We start from the raw sequence: 17,564 nt of genomic DNA, 5'->3' as shown, positions 1-17,564 counted from the left end.
TGACTTGGATCTAGGATAACTTTAACCCATGTGGTCTCTTCTTCTGTCTCAATAAAACTCTGCTAAAACTATTCACTTTAGCCAAAAAAAAAAGAGGAGAGAGAAAATAAAAAATGAGAGTTTCCAATTTAAAGTTTTATGCATCAGAATTACAGTTTTCAAAAGACGTGATTTTCATTGGCCCTTAATCATTGTTTACTGAATATTTATAGTATTTTAAATTGATTTACGTATCCCCTTTTACTGCATATGCCTGAAAACTATTTTTCATTCCCTGAACTTTAGCTAATTCACAATAACATTGCAAGGACATTGATTTTAATGTCATACTTACCCAACCATCTTTCATATACTCGTGGGCTACGTCTACACTGGCCCCTAAAAACGGAAAAGGGATGCAAAGCAGGTAAGTCAGCATAGGGAAATCCGCGGGGGATTTAAATATCCCCCGCGGATTTAAATAAACATGTCCGCCGCTTTTTTTCTGGCTTAGGGAAAAGCCGGAAAAAAAGCATCTAGACTGGCGTGATCCTCTGAAATAAAGGCCTTTTCCGGAGGATCTCTTATTCCTACTTCCCTGCGGATTTCCCTATGCTGACTTACCTGCTTTGCATCCCTTTTCCATTTTTAGGGGCCAGTGTAGACATAGCCGTGGTGACAGCTGTAACACCACTAATAAGAAGGACTAAGACTACTACTAATATTACTTTCTTTGATTGAAGGCACTGAACTATGACTATTCATTTGGGAAAAAAATGGGACAAAAAGCAAGATTTCCTACTCATTAGCACAGATACAAAACATTATGTAGCAATGCCTACTAAAATTAGCAATCAAAGGGATTTCTGTTTATTATTATGACACATTGTGATTAATGCTTGGGAACACATGCAGAGTCAATTAGCCAGTACAAGTAATCAAAATTACCAAATGACCATTATGTCATTTTCATTGCATTCTATTTTCTTCCTCCCACTTCTGTCCTCCACTATCCCTCCCAATTATTCTTCAAAGTTCAAGTTTTTGGAAACTATTAGAATGTTTTGTTCTATTATAGATGAATACTTTTCCTCTATTGGCATGGATGCCAAGATAATTTTCAAACCATATGTCTCCTTCACTGTCTATATCCCCTTCTGATTAGTCCATAAAAAATAAAGACAAACTTAGGGCACTTTTACTTCCTCATCTTTTAAGAACCCTTTTCTAGTGCTGGCAGCACTGTTCATACTCTGATGCTGATTCCAAAGCCCCATTCTCTGATAAAGTACCTAAGTATCTGGGGGTGACATCCCCATGCTGGGGGGACATGCAAGACTTACGTATCATTTGAGTTTCACTTGAGATCAATTTGGTGTACTGAAGTGGTGTACTGAAGTGGTTTCTCGACCTCATGCTGAGTTTCTATACGAAAGGGCAAATTGAGATGGCTGGTTCTCAGTGATCAAATAAGAAAACAGGACCTCAAGTTCAGCATTCCATCAGGGAAGAAAAGGAAAAAAAAGATGTCAAAATCAGAAGCATCTTTCCACTGACATGGCTGGGAATGGGAAAATAGTGCTGCTGAATATGCTAACATTTCTAGAAGTGCTGCAGCTATTTAGCCCACCTTAGTTGCAGCGTAATTTCAAGCATGAAGAATTCAAAAAGTTATCTTCATTATCATTCTAAAAGGCTTTTTAAAATGAGAACTGGGAAAAGATGAAATACGTACTAAAGATTGAATGCCCTAATAGTTAATACTGTAGACTGTTGTCACTGATACTGCTTTCAGCAGCCTGGGGCTACAAAAAACATTCAAAATCCTTCTTTCATGGTTTGTGTCATTAGACAAACTCCATGTATTGACAACCTTATATTAGCCATGGGTCTCTTTCTAATCCTGTACACAACATATTTCATTTAAATCAATCTTGGAGTGTATCTCTCATTTGGCTACAGGTTCTTCAGGTATGACATATTTTTAAATCCTTGTAGCATCTAAACAAATCTGAACTATTAATCCTTAGTTCACTGCATTATATTTGATATGCTTAGATGAGTTTAATCTGTCTGTTCTTGATGACAGATACATGAATTCCCTCAGCCAGTACAAACAGGAGAGGCTCTGATTTACTGAATTTCCAAGTAATGCATGTTTTCCTGAGAAGTGCAGGAAGAAAAAAGGTCCTTTCTCAGGAGAATACAACAGGAAAAAACCTTAAATGATGTTTTGCACTGTATGGTTAATTTAAAATGTGAATTCAATCTTAGCAACCATTATTACTCTTACCTCTGAGCCTCAAGACTTCCACTCAAATTCTTTAATCAAAAGAACTAAATTCCTTTAATCAAATACAAAGTCACTGGATGGCCAAAATGAACAGACAAGTAAACTTCTATCTTTGGATCTTAAACAAAGTGGTATTCTCCCCTTACAAAACATCCCATGAAGAAAGACAGCACAAGGCCCTTGTGTCACTCAAGAGCCTCCAAAATAGGTCTTAAGTTTGAGTTAAGTGATGCCTGGACCTAACAGAGGACTCTGTGCTGAGATGAATCTCACCCCAGTTATTGTGGTACCTCGTAAGGGATTGAAAATGAAGAAAGCTGTTACTTCAGTAATCTTGATTAATAATTATTAGTCTTCTGTTGCATAGGTTTCATCCTCCTTTACCTCCTGACAGTCGGATTTGGACAGGGGAGAAGTACAAATATTTCTTCTGTGATCTTTTATTGTACTCTGGAAAGTGACTAAAAACGGCATCATGAGATTCTGTGTTAAACTCTTTTTCACAGAGGCTCCATGTTGAAGTTGCTGATTTTGTGAGTTAAAACAAATAGTTACTTTACCTGCCTTCTATGGGCTCAGAGAAAAAATAAAACCTGTGTTGTTTGTCAGGCGTGTGAAACAGACCTCACTCATTCTATTCCTATAATGAAAATTTCATTTAAATGAAGTCAAGATGCAGTGATTTGAGTGTATGTTACCTTCCAACAATAGATGTAAAAAAAACAACTTAGAAAGAAAGCCAGGGAGTGCAGTTAATGCTGTACTCCTAAAACTAGGCCCTAGAGTACATTCACTCTGCCCCATAAAGAAGCCACTCGGCCATCTTCCTTTGTGCTGTTCTGGCAACACAGTACAGCTGTAAACACATTTAAGACAGGTTTATTCCTAATTTGCATAATCAGAGACACACAAAGAAGCAAGTAATAATAAATTTAGACCATGATGTTTATAGGTGGAGACCCACATATACCTCTTGGATAATTCTCTATCACATGGAATTATACTACTCAATCCTGTAAGGTATTTAGCACCTCATATGAGGCGCTTAGATGAGTATCCCCAGCAAACAGCAGGACTAGATTATCAATAAGGAATAGGAAGTTGGCTGCTTTAAGAATGCTATTTCTCTAATGAGAAATGCCTGATATGTTATTAAGGCCATGAAAAAGCACAGCTACTGTGTGATTAAGATTACAACAACTGGGGTTTGTGGTTACTGATTTAAAGAAAAAAATCTATGGGCAATGATGGAATGGAAAAGTTTCAGATTTTCTTCAGGCATCTATATGGGACAGGATTAAAGTAGCTTGGAGAGAAAGTTTATTTGAGAAGTTCATACGTTCCTATCCTTTTTTAGTTCTAACTTTCTTGAAAGATTATGCGGATGCAAACTGCCATTACTGCCACTTCCTGAATTACTGTGGCTGAGCTTCATTATGCATTTCGTGAACTGTTTCAATGTGTTATTTTCACTGTATGATACCCAAAGCAGTGCATCATCAAAAACAGAATCCAAAGAGGTACTCAACACTCCGTTCCCTCACGTAGCCAGTTATAGTACATTTAACTCAGTGGGGATTAGCACATACTAAATACTTTGTGGTACTAATGTGACACTCCATGGTTTCACCAGCAAGTTAGTTTCAAGATTGCTTGCACCCGTACTTTTCCCACAAAATGCAGTATATTCACACTGTGATTCATCTGATTACCACCAGCCCAACTTTCTCCACTGACTTCCAAAGCAAATCTCACTTGATACATAGCAAGGGGAATAGCTGTTTCTTGCCAGAAACACTGTATGACTCACCAGCAGAAGGCTCCTGGTGAAAGTTTTAAATACTGTTTATGGGGACTAGATGCTCAGACACCAGAAATCTTCAAATACAATCCACGTAAAATATCACTGGAAAGTGTTGCAAGTTGAGCTGGCTGAAATATTTTGATGGAACAGAGCCTTGCAGTTGGGGATCAGGTAGTTGAGGATTTGGGCAGCCTAGGAAGCTGCTGAGGATCCCAAAGAGCCCAGCAGATCTAAGTGGTGAGCAGTCCAGAAATCCAATAGGCAGGCTGCTGGGAGGCTAGGCGACCCATGGAACACAACTCCTGCCAGGTGTCCAGCTTCCCGTTTAGGCATTCTTAAAAATTCTATTTCTGTTCTTCCAGAACTATTGTTGGAAAGTTTCCATTCTGTGCAAAATTTTTCTTTTCTGACTTCATAGGCACAGGAACTAGGTTGCAGGGGGTGCCGCAACATCCCCATTTTTTGTGCAGGGTCTCGGCCACTCCCACAATCCTAAGTTGCCAGCCCTGTACCCAGAGCTCCACTCCTGGCCAGCATGCAGAGCCTTGACTACAAACCCATGCCCAGGGCTCTGTTCCCATCCCCGCAGCCAGAACTTTGTATTTGGGCTCCCAGCTCCTGCCAGCCCCATGTCCAGGGCTCTGTTCCTCATCATGCACTCCCAGGCTCAGCCGAAGAGTCTTCTAGTGTAGGCAAGACCTGAATTTTTCATACAAAAACAAACCCCAAAACCACCACTATTACCACCAACAACAATAAAAATTAAAATAAAAATGAAAAAGCCAAAACAACACTTTCAAAATACTTTTTTAAAGAACAAAAACTTTCTGCTTTTTCAATCCCTTTTTCAAAATGGGGTTGAACAGAACCTCAATGAATCTTATCCCAGTTAATGCCTCATAGATCAGCTAGATGACCAAATTAGTAGTGAAGGGAGGATGGGTCTATATTAGTCCCTACATCCCAACCTGATCCAAAGCAGGGATTTTAATGAGCCAAGATTTTTTACATCACAAGTGAGTACTCTTAACAACTGGGCTATAGAGTCTGTCTTCCCCATGCCCTCCATCTCATTGGAGATATTCCCCTTCAGATAAATAATTATTCATTAGGTCCAAAGGAGAGAAGCACTTATCAGGGTTCCCCGTTCCCCCACCCCCATGAAATGTTACTAAACATTAAACATAACATCACAAAAATGAATGCTTTCCATGACATGCTTTGCCACAAGAAAAACTGGGGAAATCCTACATTCTCTCTTTTAATTTTTTTAATTCATAAGAACAAGATTCCATGATTAGCTCTTCTCTTCACAGATGTTTAGAAAACCCTGATGCATCACAGAATTCTACCCCCCAACATCCACACACACTTTCTGTCATTTCTGTGGAGTAATAACCCAATGAAAATGTGTCAAGATGATGCATTGTGGCTTCCAGAACTGTATGAGACAAATAGATCTATCAACCCAATAATGCTCCTTTTATCCCCCATGTCATCCTCCGAAATGATCTAGTATCAAACAAAAATAGCTTTGTTGTATGGATAAAGCATGACTTGTTCAACAGTGGTTTACCGTGTCCCTTGTGAATTCTTCACATAGAACCATCTTCTCTAAACAAAAGGATTGAATGATTTGTTTATCTCTAATGCCCAAAATATAATTGGCCTAATTCTCCAGAGTCTGGTGCCTTGTGTAGTTATTTACACCTCATAACATGGTAGACTAGGCCCCAAAGCCCCTTGCTGGAAGCATTTGGTCCTGACACACCCTGCACCAGGAAGCAGTGGTGTGAGAAGTAGCAAGTGCCCAGACAGTATAAAGAAAACTGTTGGACTAGAGCCAGCCAGATACCCTTTTGAGCTTGAGGCGTGCAGACTGGGTGGCTAAGATAGCAGTAGTGCCATAGACAAGCTCACTGTGGAAAGTGTACTGCAGGCAGGATTGAAGCCCAAGATTAGCTGCTGAAGACCGGGGCTACGTCTAGACTGGCCCCTATTACGGAATAGGGATGCAAAGCAGGCAAGTCAGAACAGGGAAATCCGCGGGGGATTTAAATATCCCCCGTGGGATTTAAATAAACATGGCCGCCGCTTTTTTTCCGGCTTGGGGAAAAGCCGGAAAAGAGCGTCTAGACTGGCGCGATCCTCCGGAATAAAGCCCTTTTCCGGAGGATCTCTTATTCCTACTTGCAAGTTCCTTGCAAGTTTCTTGCAAGTAGGAATAAGGGAATTAGACGTAGCCCGGGTGTTTGGCTAGTGGGAAGAACTGCAAAACCCTGGATAGGGTGGCATTGGGATTTTAGTGAGACATAGCCCTGAAGTAAGGGAATGGGTAGTGTGTGTGTGTGTGGAAATGGCCTAGAGAATTACAATAGCAGCAGGACTTTAATGAATAGGACACAGTAGACAACTACTATTACAGGGTTATCTATCATTTCACAGTTCCTAGTAGCACTTGAACTCCCTACCTTCCAGAAACATCCCTACATCCCACCTCACTCTATACGCATACTATGGCATGGTCTATGCTGCAAGGCTGGGGCAAAGAAAATCAGTTAACATCAACCTAACTGTGCATGTGTCTACATTCAAATTTTTCTCCCATTGATGTAAGCATCCTGTTTCAACAATAAAGTAACACCACCTTCCCAAGGGAATAGAGCCATGGTCAATGTACTTAGGCTGATGCAGTGCAAGTACAGATAATGCTATACTTATGTCAACATATGTGCAACCGTAAAAACCATAGTAACCATAGAAAAGTAGCCTGTTGTATTGATGTACTCAGCTGACTCAAAATTGATTCCAGACTGGCCAGCATTACAAGTTTTCGTAGTGCAATCATAACTCACTTCTCCACTATCAATTCAACAGCTATTTAATCTCCCCACTGCACTAGAGGACTTGAGCAACCTCAGCTCACAGATCTGGGAATGTGGTCTTGTGCATCCAAAAGTTCTGCAGCTACCGTTCATCATCCCAAACCTGCAGCGTTTGTTTCTCAGGCCCAGAAGTGGTGCTTCATCATCTTCTCTGTGACTGCTACCAACAACCTTAAACTGGTTCCAGCTGTCCCCCACAGCAAGCTGTCCTCAAAAGAATTCTCATGATTCCCACTCCTCTGGTGCTACCTGAGGCACAGCAATTACTCCTGGATTGTGCGCTCTGTGCTTGCAATACTCATGACAATAACCCAGAATTTTGTAGGCTCCAGGCACCTCTCAGATGATGGTGAGCAAAAAGAAATTCAGAAGAAAGGGTGTCAAATTATGGCATACAGATAACATTGTGGAATGAGACAGTTACAGATGGGAAAAGTTGACGCTGGTGTGAATAGTTTTGGCCCCATCATGCTTTGCCAAAACTTTCCAAAAGAAAGTGTGCTGGACTGTGGTGAGTTGCACATGGGATACCTACCCATAGTGTACTTTACTCTGCATGAACACCAGGGGAGCGTCCAGACTAGCGGGCTGAGCCGACAAACAGCTGATCAGCACGGCAGCCATGTAAATTTAAATGAAGCAGCGATTATTTAAATCGCCGCTTCATTTCCCTTTGCCCAATAAACAAATCTATATGGCTCCGTCGATGGAGACATGTAGTGTAGATGTACCCAAACACTGCTGATGAGTATGTGAACTGCTGAAACAAGGAGCAAAGTATACACATGCACAACCATTGCACTAACTGAAGCAACTGTATTCTTAAGTAAATTAAGTAGACACAAGTTTATAGTGTAGGCCTGCCTAAAGCTTTTCAGAGGGTAGACCCCACCAGCTTAAACTAACTTTGCACACTGTTCACCAGAACCAAGGCCATATTGGTTTCATTCCCACTTTTAATACCTGGGAACTGCTCATATACTAAGATGATGAGGGCCATTTAAATAGATGGTCTAAGTGCTATGCTAATAGGCTGAAAAATACATGGCAATAGGTAACTGTTCAGTGTTTCACATGAACTAGTTTCAGACATTTTCTGTGTACAGCTGCAATACCTCTGTAAAGACTATTAGATTCTTCTCTTTTTCTTCTGTCTTCTTTCCCCAACAGGGAAAACCTGAAAAACACAGCACAGCAGTGACAACAAAACTGAAGCAACAAGATGTGCTTGCCAGAGCATGCAAAGCCAGGGCTCAGAAACAGCTAGTACACACCTAGACAGTGTGTGCTTCTCTGAACCTACTGTCTTGAGCTGATGCTTTCATTTTTTTCTAGCTATTATGTTTGTGAAGAAAAACTCAGAAATTTGAGCCAAGCATAACTGATGTGTGTGTGAGAAAGAGTCTCCAGAGAACCGAGTACCGAAGAAATGTGTGATGCAAACTGCTCCATCCATCATCTCAGTGAGGGTTAACTCAGCTGTCCAGTGATGATCATTCAGATGTCAGTATTGATTAGTTTAATTCCTCATACAAAAGAAGAGAGGGAGGGTCACATAGATGCATAGTTTTCTGAGTGTGACATCTCATTTTTGCTGTCACGAGTGGGTGCTGCGTGGGAGAGGTCACCATTTATTTTCCCCCACTTGCAGAAAATTTTACAGTGTTTCATGAAATATAGCATAAAGATAGTGTAAGAAGGAATGTTAAACAACTATAACTGTCCATTGTTCTTCTCTGGTTAGCATCAAAGAGACTGCTTGTATCTATACCTGGTGTCAAGACAGAAAGAGATCAGAAGGATCCTTGTGATTCAGTGTGATCACACTGTTGCTCCTAGGAGTAGTTATAGATTGTTTGATAAAGAAAATATGATAAATGAAGAAAAGTTTATACTAATAGGCTACGTCTACATTTGCAAAATTTTGCACAAATACTTTTAACACAAGAGTTTTTGCATTAAAGTATTTGCGCAAGAGAGTGTTTACACTGGCATGTGCTTTTGTGCAAAAGCATCCATGCCAGTGTAGACACTCTCTTGCGCAAGAAATTCATGTTGTCTGTCTACATTGGCCTCTTGCGCAAGAACAGTTGTGCAAGAGGGCTTTTTCCGGAGCGGGAACATCATAGTTCTTGAGCAAGAAGCACTGATTTCACACATTAGAACATCAGTGTTCTTGCACAAGAACGCCGCACCAGTGTAGACAGGCAGCATGTTTTTTCACTTTCTGTAGGCCCTTGTGGTTGAGTTCCCTATGTCCGGGGTTCTGCAGGGTTGTCTTTGGCTTCTTGTCTAGCTTTCAGCCACAGGCCCTGGCTCCAACCAGGTAGGATGCCCAGCTCCCACTCGGAGCTGTCGAGAGTGCTAGTGTTTCCCCAGTCAGCCCTGAGGTCTGCCTGGGTCTAGCTCCAGGAAGGAACTGACAGGCCCTTTTATATCAGCCTCCTGCAGTCTGATTGGCTGCAGCAGGGGCTGCCAGTCTGTTCTACTCGGAGGACCTCTCTAATGCTCCTGTTGCTGGCCAGGGTGCTGAAAGGCCTCTAGAAGGGATGTCGGGCTTTGTCCACCCCATCACAGGCCTGCACAGCAGGCCCTGTCTCACAAGGGCCCCGACGTGCACAGAGGACTGTGCTGTCCACTTTCCAGACCCCCACCCCTGGCACATGGACAAGCAGCCAAGGGAAGTCTCCAGCCACAGTGGGGTCCCCTCATGGTGGCAGAGGAGCCTGGGCCTCGCAGGGGTCCGCACACACAGGTACAGCTTGCGGCACTCCTCAGGTCTGTGTGGGATCATGCCCATGCCCATGCCCTTGTGGCTAGCCTGCTTCCAGCTGGGGTGGATACCCCCTGTGGCAGGACATGTGTGGCCTCCCCTGAGCCTGGCATCAGGATCCCACCCTGGCTCAGGGGCTGACCACTGCATCCATGTGCCACACAGTAACGGATCACAGCACAATGTGCAGCCTGAGCTACACTCACCCCCCACCCCCTGTGCACCTGCCTCCCCCACCCTGTGTGTATGAAAGTGAGAGCACTCACCTGAAGAGCCCTCCCTAGGCATCTGAGGAGGCCTGGGAGACATCCTGGATCCTTTGCACCAGTTCAAGGGAGTGGGTCACAGTGCCTGTGTCCTCCTCATCCTCCTCCACCATGGCTGGCTGGCCCTGGCCCTCCTGCTCCTCCTCCAGCTGGGTGATGACTGGGGTCTCCAGTCCAGAGTCCACAAGGACGGGTGGGGAAGACATTTCCCCACCCCCCAAGATTTGGTGCAGCTCCTTGTGGTAGGGGCAGGTGAGGAGTCTTGCCCCAGAGTGGGAGCTGTGGTCGGTGGCCTGGATATATGCCCGGTGGAGCTCTTTGACTTTACTCTGGACCTGTTCCAAGATCCACCACGGAGCCGGCCATCCAGCCATAAATGTCCACATTTCTGTGCTTTGCCAGGGGATCCTGTATGGCCTCCTCCTCACTCCGCAGTTCCAGGAGGGACTCGATCTCTGGGCCTGACCAGGAGGGTGCACACCTCTTGCTTCTCCTGGGTGGGTCCTGGGACCCCTAGGTCTGCTCCTAGCAAGGGGCCAGGGCAGTTGAGGGGGGCTTGAGGTGTGGACTTGGCTTTCAAGGCCTGTGAAAGGGAAAGCTGTGTGGTCAGGGTGCTGCTCTCTGGCCAGCTTCCTGCCACAAGGCTTGTTCAGGGTGCCTGCAGCTTTAAGAGGGGCCAAGAGACAGGAACTATAGAGTTGTGATTACTTTGTATGGAGTGGCCACCAGAGCACCTGTGCTTTTTCCTGGAGGCCTGTTCTTTTGAAAAAAAAAAACCTCCTCCCCAACCACATACACCTTTTTGTGAAAGAGCTCTTTCGCAAAAAGGCTTCCTCCTCATAGAATGAGGATTACCGCTGTTGGAAAAAGTCTTCTGTTCTTTTTATTTACTATCAAAAGAACATGATTGCAGTGTGGAGGTTCCTCAAGTTTTGTCAGAAAAACAGTGTTTTTCCAACAATACTCTGTAGTGTAAACATACCCACAGAGGGGCCAAGGTACTATTAGAAGGTACCAAGATACCAAGTACCAAGAGAAGACAAACCAGTGCAGGACATATAAATGAACTTGGAGTTAAGGGCAAGCACCCCTTTACAGACAAACACTGGTAAGGAGGCAACAACATACTGATGTCATGAATTTCCAGGTCTCATCTCATTTCCAGGACACTCCCCTCCCCCATTCTCATCCTCAGTCCTATCCTGGAGCTCACATTCTAGTCAAATTGTGTTGGGTCCGTGATTTTCTTCAACTGGGTCATGAGAAAAAAAGTTTGAAAACCACTGCCCTAAGTCTTCTATCTTGACAGCGCTTAAATATGTTAGTTCCTTAAAACATCAATTCATGCTCATAAAAAGTGTTTGACAGCTTGAGAAAAATAAGTGTCTTCTTTTTGTCCACAGAAAAAGAAAAAAAAAGTGGGTAATACAAAAGTTTCACAGGCAGCCAATCAATGTTTCTTCTATTATTTATTTTACAGCATTGACAAATGTACAAGTCACTTCACAGGAAACACAGAGAGAATGGGTGTATTCTAAATGATAGGCTTGGCAGTCAGTTATTGATAAATCATATCAGGAAGGAGATGAATGATGAAAGACGCTGGATAAGGCAATCAGCTTCCATGGTTACCAGTCTTTGCCACACTTGTAATTTCAAATGTTTCTGTTGCCGTTGCTGTTTGTAAGTGTAAATGCACATGTTAATTTATGATGCCAGAGTGATGGTTTAGGAGTGGATGCAGATGCGAATATCTTCAGCTCATTTTTGTGGATAAGGATGTGGAGGTGGATACGAATTTTGTATCTGCACAGGACTCTAGATATTAGTTAAAAAAAAAGACAAGAAGGGAGAAAATTACAATAGTCAAGACAGGATGAGATTAAACACTGGGGGTGTGTCTAGACTACATGCCTCCTTCGACGGAGGCATGTAGATTAGCCAGATCGGAAGAGGGAAATGAAGCCGCGATTAAAATAATCGCGGCTTCATTTAAATTTAAATGGCTGCCCCGATCTGCCGATCAGCTGTTTGTCGGCAGATCGGGGGAGTCTGGACGCGATGCCCCGACAAAGAAGCCTTTCTTCATCGACACAGGTAAGCCTCGTGAAACCAGGCTTACCTGTGTCGATGAAGAAAGGCTTCTTTGTCGGGGCATCGCGTCCAGACTCCCCCGATCTGCCGACAAACAGCTGATCGGCAGATCGGGGCAGCCATTTAAATTTAAATGAAGCCACGATTATTTTAATCGCGGCTTCATTTCCCTCTTCCGATCTGGCTAATCTACATGCCTCCGTCGAAGGAGGCATGTAGTCTAGACACACCCTGGGTGACTTAATTGGCCAAATGTCCGGAAAAAGATTAAGAATTTGACCTCTCCCTGGATATAGGATGTGGAAGTGGATGTTGAAGAGAGCTACAGCTGGTGACCTAATAATTCTGCTTTTTTTAATAGAGACTTTGCAAAACAAATAAATAAACCAATGCTTTTATAACTATATCATTAAAAACCTGATTTTCAGAGGATGGGTGGTCAGCACTTTCTGAAAAATCAAACCCCTTTAAAATGGATATGCAAAATAAGCAGTCGCTTGAAAATCTTGACCGCAACCTATCAAAATCAAGGGCCAGTATATCAACATATGAAATATATAAATATTCTTCAAAATATTGGCTAAAAGAAGAATTTTAGCCAATTCTTCAGAATTCTACCAGAGAGAAAGGGGATGACTTTTGAAAAAAAAGGATATTTGATAGCTCAGAAATATCAGTGTGTTATCATTCGTTAAATCATTCTCATTAATGATAGTTACAGTTAACCATTAAGCTATGATGCTGCCAGCTTTACACTATGTAATCTAGCAGAATGTCATCACTAATTGCCTACAGAAACCTAAGGACTAAAACAGTCACTTTCAATAAGCTGAAAAACTGTGATTTATTGGAGTACCACAAATATACCCAAAAGAAAGAGCAATCTCATTGGAAAGACTGAAAATAATAAAAGGCAGTCAGTCAATCTGTAGTCACACAGATAACAAATAGAAGCTCAGCATTTCAAAGAAGACAAGTCATTCCTTCATCAGCATTTGACATTGAACAATCAGCTGCACACATACAAAATTGGAAGTGACTGGAAGGAGTGCTACAGAAAGGAATGTAGGGATCATAGTGGACCATAAGCTAAATATGAATCAATATTGTGACACTGTTGCAAAAATCCCAAACATCATTCTGGGATGTAGTAACAGGAGTGTTGTGAACAAGACATGAGAAATCATTCTTCCCTCTACTCTGCACTGGTTAGGCCTCAGCTGGAGTATTGTGTCCAGTTCTGCGTATCGCATTTCAGGAAAGATGTGGGCAAATTGGAGAAGATCCAGAGAAGAGCAACAAAAATGATTAAAGGTCTAGAAAACATAACCCATGAAGGAAGACTGAAAGAATTGGGTTTGTTTAGTTTGGGAAAGAGAAGACTGAGAGGGGACAGAATAACAGCTTTCAAGTACCTAAAAGGGTGTTACACGGAAGAGGAAGAAAAATTATTCTCCTTAATCTCTAATGATAGGACAAGAAGCAATGGATTTAAATTTCAGCAAGGTTGGACATTAGGAAAAACTTCCTAACTGTCAGGGCATCAAAGCAATGGAATAAATTGCCTATGGAGGTTGTGGAATTTCCATTATTGGAGATATTTAAGAACAAGTTAGATAAACATTTATTAGGGATGATCTAGATGTTGCTTCGTCTTGCCATGTAGCCAGGGGGACTGGACTTAATGATATTTTGAAGTCCCTTCCAGCTCTAGTATTCTATAATTCTACGCTAATGACTTTCTCACTTACTTGTTCAAAAAAATTGAAACATGCAGTAAATAACAACATTTCTGCTCTCAGATGCTAGAAAACAATATATAGACATAATAATATAATTGTAGAGATTAACTAGCTCCTATTGTATTTCGGATCTTAATAAAAAGAGTGACATGCTTTGTTAATTTCAGTAATATGACTATTGATACAACTTTGCTTGCTCGACTATAATGGCCATTATGTTTACTTGTTTCCATTTGATCATCTGATTTTTGAGGGGGACATATGCTTGCACTTAAATATGCCCCCACCTAAGAGCTTGGTTGACTTCTTTGGACTTTGGATCAGACCCTAAAATTTCACTTATGTGGTCTCCAAGTTTTGCTTATTTTTGTTTTTAAATATAGCTCAGACATGATTTAATTGGTGGGAAGACAGGTATTCATGGATTTTGCACATATCTTTACAACCATGATTAAGCAATACCTCTATTTATTTAAAATTGGAAATTTGCAGAGAGATTTGCTCACAGGACAGTGCTTTAAAAAACAAGCAAACAAACTAGCCAAGATATTGATATTTAAAATGTAGTTGCCATTAGTGATAGGGCTCTTCCTTCTGACTCGTATACTAGCATATTGCCAGGGGCATTTCAGATATAAGACATAATTAGTTGAGATTACTTGTGGTTATTAGAGACCCCCTGTAACTTTCTGTGAGAGTGGGAGAGTTAATCTCATTGTCTTATACACCTAATTGCATTCTACCTATTTACAATTCCCCTGTGTGGTTTTAACTGCACATAGTATTTGTTACCTCTTGACCTGAACTTCTGTGTGAATAGCAGAAAGCAACTTTACACAATTAGTACACGCATTACATAAAGTACAGACACATTATGTAGCAAGTCAGATTCCTCCTGGCCTTTTACATGAACAGCCAGAGTGGAAGTTTGCTTGGTTCACAACAGCATTGAAGGCACTCTGCGCTCCAAAGATGGTAGGAAGAAGACAGAGTGAGATCAGCAGGTTGTTTGTGGGGGTGTGAACTGCACCACATAAACAGATTTACTAGCATGGGTGCTCCCCTTTCCCTCACCATGCTCACCAAGCTACCCTCAGAGACATTCTTTGATGTTGTGAAATGTCTCCTTTATGCTCCCTTTAGACATTGCTCTTTGATGTGGGGTGAGCCTAAGGACATGGGGTAACATTTTCCAAAGCTTCCAACAGCTAGATCCAACCCTCAGTGTAGACAACAGAATTTTTTTCTTATTCCTACTTTCAAGTAGGAATTGGAGATCCTCCGGAAAAGGCTTTATTTTCCGGAGAATCACGTCTAGACTGGCGCTTTTCTCCGGCTTATCTCCAAGCCGGAAAAAAGCGGCAGCCATGTTAATGCAAATACTGCGGGGGATATTTAAATCCCCTGCGGATTTGCCTATTCCAAAGTGCTACATTAGCATCCCTTTTCCGAAAGGGAGGCCAGTGTAGACACAGCCATACTGTGTAGAGCCTAAATCTATAAGTAATCCCACTGATAGCACCCATCTTCTCAAGCTGGACAGTAACCCAAGACACCTTATCTAATTTGTACATAATATGATTTTCCCCTAGAAATTGTAGCTCTGATTTACATTTGGTTACTACATCATTACACAGAATTACTGAGATAAATGCCTCATAGTTTATAAGATTCCAATGGAAAGAACGTTTTGTTTTTAAAGAGTAAGTAGATCATTGATTCTTTTGTCAAAAGGACAGTCAAGCATAGAGCCTTGGCACCACAAAATCCTCTCCAAAACAATTATCACTAGAGTTCATTTTGAGGATTAACTCCACAGAATGACGTGAGAACTTGGATCAGAGTCCCTGTTAAGTTCCAAAGTTAATGCCTCTTCCAAGAAGAAAATTGTTCAAGATCATTTGTTCACTAGAATAGATAAAAACATGTGTAGTTCCAGCTATCCTGGGTAATCTGGTTCACAGAAATCCATTTTAATGACAAACAGCAGCAGAAGGCTTGAAAATGGCTGCCCAGCTTGTAGCCAACTGCAACCATCTCTCCTACAAAGGCCTGTTTTAGGGCTACTAGGTGTAATAGTAATATAAATCAATAATAATATCAAATCATTACTGTTAGCATTTTCCAGTAATATGAGATTTCTCACACAAAAATCTGAATGTGAAAAATCTTCTGTAAAGAAAATTCTACGTTTCCCGCAAAGGTGAAAATTTAGGAAAGTATTTTCTCCATAAAGACGGTTCCAATTACCACAAGTACACCCCCTTGTGGTAGTATTTGAGAATTAGCTCTGGCCCTGTTTGGTTCCCCTTCTGTCAGTTGCTCACACTGTGACCCCCCATATACACAACTGAGTATGCTTACAGAGGCCCACATCAATTTTAGCTTTCAACTCAGGGATCTTATGAGTCTGCTAAGTTTCACATCTCTTTCCCTAGACACCTTACTATGTGAGCTCTATCTCCTTGTCTGTCTCTGGCTTGTCACGGGATAGTCCTCTGCTCCCTGCAGCTACTTCATTCTTCTTGGATTATCTCCATACTCCTCAGTTCAAGACAGGATCCCAGGGCCTATCCTCTCCCTGAACTTCCTCTTTGTCCTTTCCCAAATCTCTTTCCCTCTGGGTTGTGATGGTAGATCCCTTTACTGCTGTCACTTCCTAGGTAATATACTCCTATCCCAGCTTCTTCCCATCCTGGGCTTTCTTTACCTGTCATTGTATGGCCAGCAGCTTCAGTATGTGAGGCTATGACCACCACCTACCACAGTTTTTCCATAGACAAAAATCTACACCCCCTCATCCAATTTTATATCCTTAAAAAAAGCTAAGTCATGCATGTTTCATGCTTTTGCACTTTCATGGTACTCCCTCTAATCCATTTGGACTTTATTCTTTCACCTTGAGGCATCTCAGTCTTTATAAAAAAAAATCTTTTTTTCTATGTACAGTAAAAGCTTTAGAATCTGGCCCTATGCCAACCGGAAAGTTCTATAAACCGGCATTTCTAATAGTCATAGACAGTCTGGTTGGAATGGAGCCGGCAGGCTTGCTATGTGGCTCTCTGGAAACTATCACATGTCCCTGCTTTTTGAGATGGAGGAACAGCCACAAGAGATTCAGGTTCTGAGACACAGGCTCTGGGAGTGCATTTGGATGCAGGAGATTGATTTGCAGTGCGGAATTGTGATGCGGGAAGGGTTTTTGGGGTGCCAGATTCAGAGAATACTCAACTCAGGCAGCTCCCATTTGCTGTGGACCTGATTGGTATGGTTCTATCACTTAAGGAATCTCTTATCCACTAGAACATTCTTCCTCTTATTCCAATTGTGACTAGTTTGTACAGCAAGTCTTTTTTCCATAGTACGTCATATACTTTTTCGAAGTCCAAAAATACAAATATAAAATACTATTTTTCATAGCACTTTTTTGTATTTCTGTTGCTAAGCTTATGATATAATCAACTGTGCATTTTCCTTTCCTGAAACCACTTTGTGCACAGTTTATAATTTCATATTTTCTAAGTATATTATGAATCTCTCATCTTATTCTTTCCATAATTTTGCCCACACATGTGGGAGGGCAATAGGTCTATAAGCATCATGTGCAATTTACCATGTTTTCCTATCAGTATGACCACAGCTTGCTTTCATTCTGTCAGTATTATTCCTGTTCTCCAAGTTTTATTATATAATTTCACTAAAACTCACAAACTCTCTTCTAGTAGGTG

The 17,564-nt window shown here is 41.7% G+C and overlaps 1 long non-coding RNA gene across 2 annotated transcripts in view; it reads right to left on the bottom strand.

The window, feature by feature from the left end:
* Positions 1-11,392: 11,392 nt before the first annotated feature.
* Positions 11,393-17,564, bottom strand: part of LOC142827034 (uncharacterized) — a 42,014-nt gene continuing 35,842 nt past the window's right edge. For both annotated transcript variants that reach the window (XR_012901400.1, XR_012901402.1), the window contains exon 3: positions 11,393-11,818. This is a non-coding gene — a long non-coding RNA (uncharacterized LOC142827034). The remainder of the gene's footprint in view (positions 11,819-17,564) is intronic.

This window comes from Pelodiscus sinensis, chromosome 1 (genome assembly GCF_049634645.1).
Source record: "Pelodiscus sinensis isolate JC-2024 chromosome 1, ASM4963464v1, whole genome shotgun sequence".
Classification (NCBI taxonomy): Eukaryota; Metazoa; Chordata; order Testudines; family Trionychidae; genus Pelodiscus; species Pelodiscus sinensis.
The sequence above is the reverse complement of the archived record's forward strand: the minus strand, read 5'-3'. Positions and strand labels throughout refer to the sequence as shown.